Source organism: Scyliorhinus canicula, chromosome 19, assembly GCF_902713615.1.
Source record: "Scyliorhinus canicula chromosome 19, sScyCan1.1, whole genome shotgun sequence".
NCBI lineage: Eukaryota > Metazoa > Chordata > Chondrichthyes > Carcharhiniformes > Scyliorhinidae > Scyliorhinus > Scyliorhinus canicula.
This window is the reverse complement of record NC_052164.1, coordinates 43928328-43942810: the sequence shown is the minus strand read 5'-3', so window position 1 is coordinate 43942810 and position 14483 is coordinate 43928328. Positions and strand designations below refer to the sequence as shown.

The 14483-nt window shown below is 48.8% G+C and overlaps 1 protein-coding gene across 1 annotated transcript in view; it reads right to left on the bottom strand.

The window, feature by feature from the left end:
- LOC119953848 (vesicle-fusing ATPase) overlaps nucleotides 1–14483 on the bottom strand; it is a 303368-nt gene that overhangs the window by 184037 nt on the left and 104848 nt on the right. The window lies entirely within an intron of this gene.

Genomic DNA, 14483 nt, shown 5'->3' with positions numbered 1-14483 from the left:
AGGCAAGAGAAATAAACATTGAGGATTACCTAGTCAATAGTGATCAGAAATTTCCAAAAGGCATTTGATAAGGCGGCACATCAAGGGCACTACACAAAATGAGAGCTAATGGAGCAGGGAAGCACCTTTTACCATGGATAAATGATTGGTTAGCAATCAGGAAGCAGTGAGTTGGGGCACAGGGGCTGACCAACATGGGGCACAGGGGCTGACCAACGTGGGGCACAAAGGTTGGCCGGTTGGTAAAAGTCAGTCACAGGGAAAAAAGTTTGAAAACGCTGTTAATAGAGGATGGACATGAAAGTAAAGCGGAGGCCATAATCAGATCAGTCATAATTTGATCAAATAGCAGAGAAAATGCAAGGGACAGAATAGCCAATTCCTGCTCCTAATTTGTATGTTTGTATGTATCACATAATACGGTGTCAGATAACGATTGATAAGGACACAAATAAGACAAAAAGACCAAAGTAATAAATTTTTAATGGGGTCATAGTAGCCCGGGAAAAGTAAACTACAAACAGAGAATAAACGGCAATGGGAATCATTGAAAACAGAATCATTTAAGTCCAGGAGAAAGATATGCCATCAAAAAACAAATCAAACTAGCCAGTAATGACATGCTATGAACTAATAATAATATGGCAACATTAAAACTAAAGGGAAAGGCATGCACAAAAGCAGGATGACAAGGGAATAAAAAAAGATTAGGAACAAACTAAGTGAAAAACATTGGAACGGCAAAAAGGAACAAAATTAAATTACAAAATATAAAAATATATAGTATTGAACAGGATTAATTCACAAAGAAATAGGAATAGTGCTTCCGAGGGCTGTATGCTATAAACTCACAGGTAATGGCAGCAAAAAACAGAAGATGTTCGCAAGACCTTAACTATTAAATTGCTTTGCCTTTGTATTTCGTTGGGGGACCAATATATTGAACGTGGCATCTCCCGTTGGTGGCCATTAGCTGAATGGTCATATGCAAGGTGGCTCTCGTATGAAATCCTCGAATACAACCTTTTAACACCATCAAGCGGACACCAAACTATCCATGACACCCCCGCAAACCGTATCAACAAGAAACAGTTAAAAAATAGGAAAGAGCTATGTTGGCTTATTTTATTTAAATTTGATTTATTTAATTTTAATTTATGGTTAAGTTCTCTTGTTGGGGGGGGGCGGTGGGGGGAGTGTGATACATGTGATGTTACGGTATGGGGGGAATTGTGGGTGTTATGGGGCTGTTAGTTGCATATTACTGCTTGTTGCTATACTTGTTGTTATATTTTTATATTTCTGTTAAAAATTCCAATAAAAATTATTTTTTTTTAAAAATAGGAAAGAGCCAACCGCCGAGCAGAAAAGCCAGCAAGGACGAGGGGAGGGAAACGAGAATTGAGAAGGACCGACTACACAGAGTTCTCAGCGTAGACACAAGTGTGGATGGACAAACACCAGGGTTCATCACCAGCGAGCTCCAAAGACACATGGAGGAGCTGAAGGGAGACTTCCTGGCAGCCGTCGACACAGCAGTGGAGGCAGCAACAAGGGAGGCTATGACCAAAATAAAGCAGAAGCTTGAGGCCCAAGAATCAGCGGCAAGAGACCTTGAGAAAGCACCAAGGGGGCCAGATCGCAGCGCTCGAAGCCGAGGTGGCGAGTCTGATCACCCACAAGGGCCTAAAAGAAAAAATAGATGACCAGGAAAACAGGTCCCGATGTCAAAACCTAAGAATCGTGGGACTGCTGGAAGGTATGGAGAGGAGGAACCTCACTAAATATATAGCAGCAATGCTCGGGAAACTGGTCGGCAAGGAAGGCTTCACCAAACCCCCAGAGATGGACCGCGGCCACAGGTCACATCAGCAGAGTTCCAGAGTCGGGGAACATCCACAGACAATAATTGTTAAGTTCCCCAAGTATCAGGGAAAGAGCGGATCTTGAGGTGGGCGAAAGGTGCAAGGCCGGTGGAAGTGGTCTTTCAGGCTGCCTTCAGGGCCACACAGTGGTTAGCACAGTTGCTTCACAGCTCCAAGGTCCCAGGTTTGATTCCCGGCTTGGGTCACTCTCTATGCGGAGTCTGCACGTTCTCCCCATGTGTGCGTGGATTTCCTCCGGCTGCTCCGGTTTCCTCCCACAGTCCAAAGATGTGCGGGTTAGGTGGATTGGCCATGCTAAAGTGTTCTTGGTGTCCAAAAAGGTTAAGTGTGGTTACTGGGTTACGGGGATGGGGTGGAGATGTGGGCTTGGGTAGGGTGCTCTTTCCAAGGGCCGATGCAGACTCGATGGGCCGAATGGCCTCCTTCAGCACTGTAAATTCTTTGTATTGAGGGTGTGCTTTATTCAAAAAAATGGAGTGTTAACAAGTGGCAAGTCAGTAATCTCTACTTGCCATTTTTCCATTCTTTGACTGGCCATGGGCATCGCTGATTGGGCCAGCATTATTGCCCATCACTAATTTCCCTTGCAGTAGAGTTTTTTGGCAGTATAACTATTGCTCAGTGACGAAACTCAAAGCCGAGCTGAAACCTTTAAAAATGCCTGCAGTGGCAGAACACAGCCGTCTTGGTTGAAGTATCATCCTGACTTTAATTCTAGCCTGCGAACAGCATCGTAGCCCTTCAAGTACTGCAGTTAATCAGGTTCAACAAACCTTGTCAAATCGATAAAATCAGAGTGACTATTGGCTACACAAAGTCACTACTGCAGTCCTACACAAGAAACAAAATCAGACCAGCCCTGCCAAATTAATGTCAGGCACAAGCCATTAATAAGTACTAAGTGGCAACCTGATCCCTTTTATATATGGGGAAAGTGTGTGTGAAGGAGGATTGGGTGATGAGTGAAGTTCAAAGATGTAGTGCTGAAGTGCTGAACTGCTACGGCATGTTGACAGACTGCAGCTAAGCAAGACACTGAGAAACAGGCGATCACAGCACCACAATATTCTATTTACAATGCTTTAGCAATAAATACTAATGAATGAGGAACACAACAATTGGAAGCTGCCTACTCTTGCAGGATAGATTTGATACAAGATAATTAGGACAACGTATTTCTATCAAAGCAAATTTTCAATAATTATTTTAAGTGCTGTCTCTTAAATACAGAACTGAGCTTTACACTGAACTCAGGTCATACCGTACCATGGACTGAATCCGCAACCTACTCTCTCCAGATATATTTCAGTTGCCTTTCGCACAGTTAGATTCAATTTTTTACTTTGACCCATAAAAGCAAGATATTTGACTTCCGTTGCGGCTATGCGGAGCTAAGCCGCACGTTCGGCAGCTCCCGCTTTAAAAGGACTTTTGGGCTCTTTTAAGGGCCCCAAACGGCGCTGATTCGACGATTCCCGGTGGATAAAGGGGTCTGGAACAAAACCGCCCGGGATTTATGGTGCGGACTCGAAGTGGGGCGAGGAGAAAAACGGCAGCAGCTCCCCTGGAAAAGCGGGGGAAGGTGGACAAAATGGCGGCCGGTGGAGCCCCTGAGGAGTGGAGGCAGTGGGTTGAGGAGCAGCAGGCGGCCCTTCTGCGCTATTTCACGGAGCTGAAAGGGGAGTTGTTGGAATCCCTGAAGGTGACGACGAGTAAGCTGCTGGAGACCCAGACAACCCAGGGTGCAGCGATACTTGAGTTGCAGCAGCAGCCCTCTGAGCGCGAGGAGGTGGTTTCGGCCCTCGTGGGGAAGGTGGAGATACATGAGGCGCTTCATAAAAAGTGGCAAGATCGGTTCGAGGAGATGGAGCTTCGGTCATGGAGGAAGAACCTGCGGATCCTGGGCCTCGAGGAGGGACTGGAGGGGTCGGACCTGCCGGCCTATGTGGCAATGATGTTGAACTCGCTGGTGGGGGCAGGATCCTTCCATCTGCCCCTGGAGCTGGAGGGGGCCCACAGAGTACTGGCCAGGCGGCCTAAGGCGAATGAACCCCCGCGGGCGGTGCTGGTGCGGTTCCATCGGTTCAGTGACCGGGAGTGTGTTCTCCGATGGGCCAAGAAGGTGAGGAGTAGTAAGTGGGAGAATTCGGTAGGGCGTATCTACCAGGACTGGAGTGCGGAGGTGGCCAAGCGGAGAGCCGGGTTTAACCGGACAAAGGCGGTGCTCCATGGAAAGCAGGTGAAGTTCGGCATGATGCCGCCTGCGCGTCACCTACAAGGACCGGCATCACTACTTTGAGTCCACGAAGGAAGCGTGGGCCTTTGTGCAGGCTGAAAAGCTGGACTCGAACTAGAGATTGGGGGCTGTAGGAGTTTTTCTATTCATGTATCATTGTTTATGCTGCAGCGGGTTATTCTGTTTGTTTTTGCTTTTTCTCTCGCTTTTGGACGACGTGGGTTATGGTTTTGTGTTCTAAGGGGGGTACTGGGGTGTGTGGTTGATCTGTGTCTTTGTTTGTACAGAGTTGGTGGTTGGGTTGGGACTGCGGTTTGGGAGCTGCGTTGGTGGGGTGGGGCAGTGTGAAAGCGCGGGCTTTTCTCTGGTTTCCCGCGCTGCGGAACGAGTGGGTGGAGCTGGTGGCGAAAAGCGTGGTTATTAGACCAGGTTTCCCACGCTGAAGCGGTGCCCAGGAGCTGATGCAGGGGAGGAGGGGGGACCCCATATCAGGAGGGGTCTGAGTTAGAGCGGGAGCTGCCAGGGTCAGCAGAAGCCAGCTGGCTCACGGGAGTACAGTGGAGGGAGAGTCGCGGCCAGGAGGGGTCCTAGCCTTGGGGGGGGGGGGGGTCGGGGTGAGGTGGGAAACGCCGTGGGAAACGGGCCGAATGGGTGATGGCCAGGGCGAGCAGTCGATGGGCTATGGCTAGTCAACGGGGGAGGGGGGGGCGGGGTGCCCCCTGATCCAGCTGATTACGTGGAACGTGAGGGGGTTGAATGGGACGGTTAAGCGGGCCCGGGTGTTTTCGCATCTGAAGGGGCTGAAGGCGGACGTGGCCATGCTCCAGGAGACCCACCTGAAGGTGGCGGACCAGGTCCGTCTGAGGAAGGGGTGGGTGGGGCAGGTTTTCCACTCGGGGCTCGACTCAAAGAACCGGGGAGTGGCGATCCTGGTGGGGAAGAGGGTGGCGTTTGAGGCATCTGAGGTTGTGGCTGATAGTGGTGGCAGATATGTGATGGTGAGCGGTAAGCTGCAGGGGGAGAGGGTGGTGTTGGTTAATGTGTACGCCCCAAATTGGGATGATGCTGGTTTCATGAGGCGTATGTTGGGCCGCATTCCTGGCCTAGAGGTGGGGGGCTTGATCATGGGGGGGGACTTCAATACGGTGCTGGATCCCCTACTGGATCGTTCTAGTTCAAGGACAGGCAGGAGGCCGGCGGCGGCAAAGGTGTTGAGGGGGTTTATGGACCAGATGGAAGGAGTGGATCCCTGGAGGTTCAGGAGGCCGAGGGCTCGGAAGTACTCTTTTTTCTCCCATGTGCACAGGGTTTATTCCCGCATTGATTTTTTGTTTTGAGCAGGGGACTGGTCCCGAGGGTGGAGGAGGCCGAGTATTCGGCTATTGCGATTTCGGACCATGCTCCGCATTGGGTGGATCTGGAGATGGGGGAGGTGCGGGACCAGCGCCCGCTTTGGCGTCTGAACGTGGGGCTGTTGGCTGATGAGGAGGTGTGTAGGAGGGTTCGGGGATTTATCGAGAGGTACCTCGAGGTCAATGATACTGGGGAGGTCCAGGTGGCGATGGTGTGGGAGGCTCTGAAGGCAGTGATTAGGGGGGAGCTGATCTCCATCCGAGCCCATAGGGAGAGGGGGGAGAGGAGGGAGAGGGAGAGACTGGTGGAGGAGCTGTTGAGTGTGGATAGGAGGTACGCGGAGGCCCCAGAGGCCCCCAAGCGTAGCTTGCAGGCCATGTTTGATTTATTGACCACCAGAAAGGCGGAGACACAGTGGAGGAAGGCGCAGGGAGCGGTCTATGAGTATGGACAGAAGGCGAGCAGAATGCTGGCGCACCAGCTTCGTAAGCGGGACGCTGCTAGGGAGATTGGTAGAGTGAAGCATAGAGATGGGAATGTGGTGCGGCAGGGTGCAGAGGTCAATGAGGTCTTTAGGGACTTCTATTGGGAACTGTACCGGTCGGAGCCGCCGGAGGTGGGAGGGGGAATGGAGAGTTTTTTGGACAGGCTCCGATTTCCAAGGGTGCAGGAGGAGCAGGTGGAGGGACTGGGGATCGAGTTGGATGAGCTGGTCAGTGGGATTGGCCACATGCAGTCAGGGAAGGCGCCGGGACCAGAATTTTATAAGAAATATGCGGACCAGCTGTTTGTTAGGACCTTCAACGAGGCATGGGAGGGGGTTGTTCTGCCCCCGACGATGTCTCGGGCACTAATCTCCCTTATCCTGAAGCGTGATAAGGACCCCTTGCAGTGCGGTTCAGACAGGCCGATTTCACTGCTGAATGTAGACACCAAGTTGCTGGCGAAGATCTTGGCCACTAGAATAGAGGACTGGGTGCCGGGGGTGGTACATGAAGATCAGACGGGTTTTGTGAAGGGGAGGCAGCTGAACACTAATGTGCGAAGGCTGCTAAATGTGATAATGATGCCGGCAGCAGAAGGAGAGGCAGAGATTGTGGTGGCATTGGATGCGGAGAAGGCCTTTGACAGGGATGAGTGGGGGTACTTGTGGGAGGTGTTGGAGAGGTTCGGGTTTGGGGTGGGGTTTATTAAATGGGTGAGGTTGCTGTACGAGGCCCCGATGGCGAGTGTAGCGACAAATGGGAGGAGGTCCGAGTACTTCAGGCTCCACCGTGGGACGAGGCAGGGGTGCCCCCTGTCCCCCTTGCTTTTTGCGCTGGCAATTGAGCCTCTTGCCATGGCTCTCAGGGAGTCGAGGAGGTGGAGGGGTTTGGTGCGAGGTGGGGAGGAGCACAGAGTGTCGCTGTATGCGGACGACTTGCTGTTGTATGTAGCAGACCCGGTGGGGGGAATGCCGGAGGTGATGGAGATTCTTGCTGAGTTCGGGAGTTTCTCGGGCAAGAGTGAGCTGTTTGTCGTACACCTGGGAGATCAGGAGGAGGGGATTGGTGGGCTCCCGCTAAAGAGGGCAGTGAGGAGTTTTAGGTACCTGGGGGTTCAGGTGGCTAGGAGCTGGGGGGCTCTGCACAAGCTCAATTTTACTAGGTTGGTGGAGCAGATGGAGGAGGAATTTAAAAGGTGGGACACGCTGCCGTTGGCGGGTAGAGTACAGTCCGTTAAAATGACAGTGCTCCCGAGGTTTTTGTTTTTGTTTCAGTGACTCCCCATTTTCGTTCCGAGGGCCTTTTTTAGGAGGGTGAACAGCAGCATTCTGGAATTTGTTTGGGCGCACGGGGCTCCGAGGGTGAGGAGGGTCTTTTTGGAGCGGGCAGGGATAGAGGGGGCTGGCGCTGCCCAACCTCTCAGGGTACTATTGGGCAGCTAACGTCTCAATGGTACGTAAGTGGGTAATGGATGGGGAGGGGGCAGCATGGAAACGGATGGAGATGGCATCCTGTGGAGGCACGAGCCTGAAGGCACTGGTAATGGCGCCGCTGCCGCTCCCTCCAACGAAGTACACCACGAGCCCGGTGGTGGCGGCTACCCTCAAGATTTGGGGGCAGTGGAGGCGACACGGGGGGACGTGGGGGGCTCGGAGCAAGTCTTTGCATCTATTTTTTTTTTTAATGACCATCCGTTTGAAAGTTATGCACGTTGTTTGGACAAAATCAAAGCAAATCTTAAAAAGCTAAATTGAGCATGAATGAGAACAACAACAACTTGGTTCTGGCACATATGGCAGAAAACAGAGGAGCTACAGTGGACAGACAAACCCTGAATTCCATAAAGGTAATTGTGCTGAGGCTGCAGTGCACAGAGGTCTGCCCAAAAATTTGCTGGCCATCACGAGATGCAAGCACTTTGGGCGAGAACAGAAAGGGACAGGTTATGGTGTTGTCTTTCTTTGAAATACAGATTTACAATAGCAAGTCATTATGCTGATAGGGCTAAATGAAGGCGGATGGTAGGAGGTTGGTATGGAGCTTAAACACTGGCATGAACTATACTCCCTGTACGCTACTTACACGACTGTGTGGCAAAATTTGGTTCCAACTCCATCTACAAATTTGCTGACGATACGACCATAGTGGGCCGGATCTCAAATAACGACGAGTCAGAATACAGGAGGGAGATTGAGAACCTAATGGAGTGGTACAGCGACAACAATCTATCCGTCAATGCCAGCAAAACTAAAGAGTTGGTCACTGACTTCAGAAAGCAAAGTACTGTACACACCCCTGTCAGTATCAACGGGGCCAAGGTGGAGACGGTTAGCAGTTTCAAATTCCTAGGGGTACACATCTCCAAAAATCTGTCCTGGTCCACCCACGTCGACGCTACCACAAGAAAGCACAACAGCACCTATACTTCCTCAGGAAACTAAGGAAATTCACATGTCCACATTAATTCTTACCAACTTTTACAGATGCACCATACAAAGCATCCGATCTAGCTGCATCACAGCCTGGTATAGCAACTGCCCAGCCCAAGTCCGTAAGAAACTTCAGAGAGTCATGAACACAGCCCAGTCCATCACACAAACCTGCCTCCCATCCATTGACTCCATCTACACTTCCCGCTGCCTGGGGAAAGCGGGCATTAATCAAAGACCCCTCCCACCCAGCTTACTCACTCTTCCAACTTCTTTCAACGGGCAGGAGATACAAAAGTCTGAGAACACGCACGAACAGACTCAAAAACAGTTTCTTCCCCGCTGTTACCAGACTCCTAAACGACCCTCTTATGGACTGGCCTCATTAACACTACACCCCTGTATGCTTCACCCGATGCCGGTGTTATGTAGTTACATTGTGTACCTTGTTTTGCCCTATTATGTGTTTTCTTTTCACGTACTTAATAATCTGTTGAGCTGCTCGCAGAAAAATACTTTTCACTGTACCTTTGTACACGTGACGTTAAACAAAATCCAATCCAATCCAATTAGTTGGACCAAATGGCCTGTTTCTGTGCTGCAAATTCATACAACTGAAATAAAGAGAGGTTTTCCTCCAAAACTATAGAACAAAAACCCTGCACTTTTTGAGCATAGAAGAAAGGGCAATATCAATTAGGAAAAACAGGTTTAATTTGTCAATAAGCAACCCGAATTGCAATTTGAATGCCATTGCTGACTGCTATTGAAAGTTTGCCAGGTGCTGAGAGAGCATGAACCGGAATCGAATACTCCTGGTACTCTTATAATTAATATTAATTAGACAGCAAATTACTCCTATATTAGGCCACTGACAAAGCTTCTCTCGATGGTGTGAGTTCTTGCTAAATATTTGCTCTTGGCTACCTTGCACGAAGAAGCTTGAAGAACTCTGTTTCTCACCCCCAAGAATTGGGGCAAGATTGTATAGTGAAGTGCACACTGAACCCACCAAATTTCATTTTCTTTCTCATCAGTTTCCCCTTCCACGTGCCTCCCAATGTCCGGTTGTGCAACGGTTTTGCAACAATAATTGGAAATTGAGCCGAGCAGGCATCCAAATCTGGCAGGCCATTCCACCATGGGTGCTTTGTGGCCAAATACAATCTTACCGCCGTGATCAAAAATCCTCACATACAGATTTACCAGTGGTAATATTAGTAATCAGGGACTGGAACTTTGGCTGGCTTTCTCCCCTGTTTTACGTATATAAAATGTGACGGACTTGGGATCACTTGAAAGAGCATGCAAGAAGCAGAGGACGTACTGAGAAACATCAACGGTCTGCACTTTACCATGCAGAGGGAGGGAAAGTAAGAAATTTGCTTTTCACAACCTCAGGATATTCAAAAGCCCTTTACAGTCAATGAAGTATTGTTGAATCGTCATCGCTATTAATGTTGGAAATGGACAGTCAGTTTGTGCATAGCAGTGTTCCACAAACACCAGTGTGATTATGATCAGACAGCAGGCTCAATTCAACTAAATGGGAACAAATGCGCATAGCGAGCAGGTTTAGTGCTCACAGTGCCGCGAAAGACATGGCTATACAATGTGACTAGCGTTGTATAGAGGTCTTAGCAGGAAGCGCGACTGAGGCCATAGCCCCGTTTTGTACACCGGAGAGCTCTGCTCGCCCAGAACTCCCCAGTGTAGCATTTTTAAATGGCGTCCCGATCTCTGAGGGCCCAGAAGCAACCCCCGATCCTCCCCCAGCCCTAATGAATTATCACCGCCTCTGCCAACACCCAGGCAGGGCACCCCAGCCCGATCGCCGCACGTAAAAATGCCAAATTGACAGTGCCAAACTGGCCCCATGGCAGTGCCCATGCCAGCTGGCAATGCCACCTGGGCACTTTGGCAGTGCTAGGCTGGCACTGCCAGGGTGCCAGACTGGCACCAATAGTGCCAGGTCACCACCCTGCCCAAAGAGCATGCAGCTGGGGGGCCTCTAATGCCCTGGGAGATCCCCACAAGTGCCATTCTGTCTGGTCCCCATTTGTGGAGACCAGTGTTGAACGGCGCTCGTCCGAGGACTCAGAGGTGAAGGGGAAGAATCCCAAAGCCTCAGGCACTTCAGGAATTAGCACATTAGAGTGAGACTAGTTGTATTGCTCTAAAATGCAGATTTGCCAAATGATTTCCCATATGGGCGGGATTTACATCGCAACATCTCACGAGGTTGTGTTGGATTTCGCGAGGTGTTGCATGCCAGGTAGATCCCAGGAGCGGGTTCTCCCGGCTTCTATCGGCCACGCTGTTCCGCAGCAAGCTGCTTTTTGGGCGCAGTGTGGCCATTGGATCACGCCTAGTATTTCAATGATGGTTGAGGGATAAATACTGGCCAGAACATTTCGGCTTCTGAATATTCTCATAGGATTTTTTACATCCATCTGAGGTGGGGGAAATGGGGTCTTGGTTCTCACTTGAAAGATGGTACCTCTTGCCACTGCAATGCTCAAGTGTCAGTCAAGATTATGTGATTTCAGGACACTCCATCTTCAACACTCAATCTTCTGACTCAGAGGTGGGAGAACTACCAACAGAGCCACCGTTGACACCTAACTGAAAGAATTGGAATGGGAGGAAAAGTGCCACACACACAGTGAGAAAGAGAGAAAGGATTCAACCCTGGCTGTGCTCACACCCTGTTCCAAATGACTTTACATAGCAATAATAGCAGATGATCTGTCATCCTTGCAATCATGTGTGAACAGGAATATAAAATAGGGGAGGGATATGTTTATGCCATAAATGTTGCCAGCAGTGTTCTAATATACAACAGCTGACTGCTCAAGTCGTCCTGCTCACTTTTACAAACTCTCACACTTTGCGTTTCACTTTTAAAGATTGAAAAAAATAATAATTTAGAATACCCAATTCGTTTTTCCAATCAAGGGGCAATTTAGCGTGGCCAATCCACCTACCCTGCAAGTCTTTGGTTTGTGGGGGCGAAACCCATGCAAACACGGGGAGATTGTGCAAACTCCACACGGACAGTGACCCAGAGCCGGGATCGAACCTGGGACCTCGGCGCTGCAAAGCAGCAGTGCTACCCACTGCACCACCTTGCTGCCATAATCTCAGTAAAGATGACCATGAAACTAGCATTGTCGTAAAAACACATCCGGTTCACTGGTTCCTTAGAACAGGAAATCTGCCGTCCTTACCTGATTTGGCCGACAGGTAACAGTAATGTGGTTGACATCCTAACTATCCTCTGAAATGGCTGCGCAAGTAATTCAGTTGAAGGGCACATTGGGATGGGCAACATATGCAGGTCATGCTAGCAATGCCCAAATCCCATTGATGAAAAATAAATCGTTACCCATCTTGGCACAAGAGAGAAGGGATAATTCTCATAGTTCTTCAATCACCCTTTCATCCAAACCTTAGCAGAGAAATCTTTGTTGTATTGTAGTTAAGAGTTGAAGAATATTGCCCTGGTCACAGAAGTCCATTAATCTTCTATCCAGTGACCAAATTGTTCAGAGGTGAACATTCTAAGCAAATATTTTGATAAGCTCCCGTACTGGGTGACTCAGTAAAATCAGCACACACTGTTGCCTAATGCAGGCCAGAGGACACAGGCTGGAATTTCAAGTCTACACTATGGCCCAGATCTTCCATTCCCCAGAGGTACTCTGGAAGATGCGCTGGGGGACCCCTTGAAGATCCTGAGGCAAATATTACATAGGAATTTACCAAGAAGTTTCAAATTCTATTGGGTAATTGCCCTGCGCCTGGAACCCTCAGAAACTCCAAATTAGCGTCAGAGGCTTCAGACAGTTCAGAGTCTCTTTGGAAAATAGGAACATGAGTAGACCATTCAGTCTATCGAGTTTTCTCCATCTATCTCAACACCACTTTTCTGCACCATCTCCATATTTCGTGATGTCATTAGTCTCCAGAAATCCACCAATTTCTGTTCTGAACATGCTCAGTGATCGAACTTCCACAGCCCTCTGGGGTAGAGAATTTCAAAGACTCATCACGAATGAAGAAATTCTTCCTCAACGCGGTCTTAAAAGCCCTGCCCCTTACCTTGAGATTATGTCCCCTGGTTTTAAACTCACCAGCTGGGAGAAACATCTTATCTACATCACCTTGTCATGCTCTGCAACAAATTTGTACGCTTCAATGAGGTCACCTTTCATTCTTCCAAACTCTAGGGAATACAGGCCTAGTCTTCCCAATCACTCCTCATAAAACAAGCCCACCGTCCCAAGGATTAATCTGGTGAACCTCCATTGCATTACCTCTATGGCAAGGATATATCTCCTTGGATAAGGGCACCAAAACTGAAGACAACACACCAGTTGAGTTGTCACCAAGGCTCTACAGAAGTGAAAGCATCTTTTCTCTGAGCAGAGCAACTACCCAGGAAAAGGTAGGATTAAAACCAGTTCTAACTACTGAGTAACTATATTACGGGCTCTCCCAAACCCTGACTAAATCGTATCCTCCACCCCGACTACCCCAAAGCAACCTCACACAATCCTCCACACCCCTGCCCTCCCCCCCCCCCCCCCCCCCCCCCCCCTCTTCCTCCTGACTACCCCGAACACCCTCTCCCAACCACACGATTATTCTCCACCTCTCTGATTGCTGCCACCGTCCTAATGCCCGCATGACTATCCGACTAACTCTACCACTCCAGGTCTGGAACAATTTAACTTCTCAAAATGTGTCAACTGGAGCCATAAAAAGTGCCCATTGCTTCCTACTTCCCCCCTAATGATCCTGCACTGCACAGGAGGATTCCAGGAGCAGCTATGCTGCACATTTCTCAGCAGGTCACAGTCGGAAGTCTGAGCAAGAAACCTGGGAGCTCCAGACCAAGGTGAGTGAGAAGGAGCAGGGTGCAATCTGGTGGCGATTGCCACTCCACAGAAGATTCAAGTAGACAAAGCACCACAAATCACTTATGCTTAGGCTTTATCCCTATAGAAAAGGAATTTCCAGATAGCCAAGCAATTGCTAATCCTGTCACATTATAGTTCAGAAGTGCTGGAGCAGAATTTAAAGGATTACAATAAATCCCCCAATTTTACTACTCTATTGGGATATAGCATATTAAACAAACAGATTTGCAAAGGAACTACTTCAGAGAGTTAGTACCTGAATTACAATAAACACAGGGATGAGGGCTTGGAAAAGTCCCCACAACATCAGTGAGAGTGAGAGGGGAGGGGATAAGACACACAGACACTCCTTTTACTAATGAAATGAGTGCACAGCTGCTTAGACAAGTCAAGAACCTGGAGCCATGCCAGGAAATGTTGACAGCACATTCTGGACATGTCAAAATTGCCCCAGTAATGAAACCACCTGAATGTTTGACAGCCAATCGAAGAGATGACCCTACAGTGCTGGCAAGTTAAGCCTTTTGCTAAATTAAATTTTATCAGGGTTTAGATGGCCTTTCAAAGATGGTGCATTAAAGGTTATTATTTCATCTTACTTTTGTGCGACCTGCTGTTGGGAGCTTCGGAGTTCAGGCGATAAGCCAGGTGTGCTGGTGATCGCTGCTTGGACCTGCAAGGTTTGCTGTCAGCCGCTACTAATCCTCACTGAGCAGAACCTCACCTACTAAAGCAGGTGCGTGACCCATGCAATCTGACCACAATCAGCAGGGGAATCAGACATCACATGGAAGGGTAGAAAGTGAAAAACATTGAATGGAGAAAGAACAGCAATGTAATTCAATCACTTCCATACCCCAAATTAAAGCATTTGGCCAAAGTTTAAAATCAATAATTTTAATTTTCAACAAGTACAAATCGGGGTTGTTTATCTCACTTTGTGAGAACCAGCTGAGCATGCAAACAGGGAAGTCTTGTTTGGATTCAGAAATTACATTAATTAAATGGGGTTTATATTAACTCGTCAATTCCTTGGCTATTTACTGTTCTGTATGTATCCCTCACTGGTTACACAATGACAGAGAAATTACAGTAGATAAACAGGCCATTCGATCCAACAAGATTCGCTGTTCTGAACTTCCTCCACCAGAGGAAATCGCTCCCTTTTC